Here is a 1355-nt window from a genome sequence, read left to right as displayed (position 1 = left end):
ATAAATAAATAAATGTAAGATATATATATATATAAAATAATAATAATAAGTAGCTGAAGCACATATGTCTGACACCCAGGCTTAATCAAGCTTGTATAAATAATAAATAAACAAACAAACAAATAATATACATTTAATATCAATTTAAAAAAAAACAAGTAACTGAAGCTTGATTAAGACTTAATCAAGGCTTAATCAAGCTTGTATATAAAATAAAAAAATAATAAATAAATAAATAAAAAATGATGACATTTGCTGATTACATAATAATAATAATAATAATAATAATAATAATAACAATTTAATATTGCTAAAAATAAGTAGCTAAAGCACATAGGTCTGACACCCAGTCTTAACCAAGCAAAAGAAAAAAAAAGAAAAAAAAAAAAAACTAAAATTAATAATAATCATAATAAATAAATAATAAAAAATGACGGATATTTGATCATTGATAATAATAATAATAATAATATACATATTTAATAGAAAAATATAATAGTGTAATTTTTGTACAAAATGAATAAACATAAATTGTGTGTTTGTTTATTTATTGTATGTTTTAGTTATACTTATATATAATTATTGTATAATAAATTCATATTATTACTACATTTATATTATTTCAATTTATGTACAATATTACAGCAAATTAACACTTTGGAATACACACACACACACACACACACACATATTTCAACAAATCATTTTATTTATTTATAAAAGGCATAATATTAATGCAAAACATTTAATCCTGCAAAATTTAATTTTGAATAAATATATAGCGCAAAACAAGTGTTTTTGTCTTGTATTTTAATTATTATTTGCCCTCACTGCAATGATTGATTACTATTATCTACGGTCATATGGGTTAACCTTGTATTTTTTCTTTCGCAGGTTCAAACATTCGCGAAGAAAATCCATTTTCCTGTTTGTTTTTCGCGGAACAGGGCGCGCAACAGCGTTGCCACATTTTTGCCGGCACCCAAGGGCATTTCCAAACTTTCTCCAAAAAGTCCAGGCGGCGCGGCTCTGCTGGACTAATTACCGTCCCAAACTTTCCCTAATGAGCCGCCGGGAGTGTGCGGCAGCGGCCGAGCGCCTGTGTGGTCGGGCGCAGGTGGTCGTGCCGGCATTCGATCCGGTGGGATGTCGGTCAGTCGTACAGATGTGAAGGTGTTCTCCGGATCTCCCTCCCTCTCCATCTCCCTGTGTTTTATGTCTGCGTCACAACAAGTCGAAGGAGAGCGAGGCAGAGATGATGATGGCGTCTCTCTCGGGCTGATTCTCATGCCGCTTCCCTGACAAACACGCTTGATAGCATCAACCGAGAGACAGAGGGAGGTTGGGAACATGAA

The sequence above is a fragment of the Labeo rohita genome, chromosome 16 (assembly GCF_022985175.1).
Source record: "Labeo rohita strain BAU-BD-2019 chromosome 16, IGBB_LRoh.1.0, whole genome shotgun sequence".
In the NCBI taxonomy this organism is placed as follows: domain Eukaryota; kingdom Metazoa; phylum Chordata; class Actinopteri; order Cypriniformes; family Cyprinidae; genus Labeo; species Labeo rohita.
The sequence above is the reverse complement of the archived record's forward strand: the minus strand, read 5'-3'. Positions refer to the sequence as shown.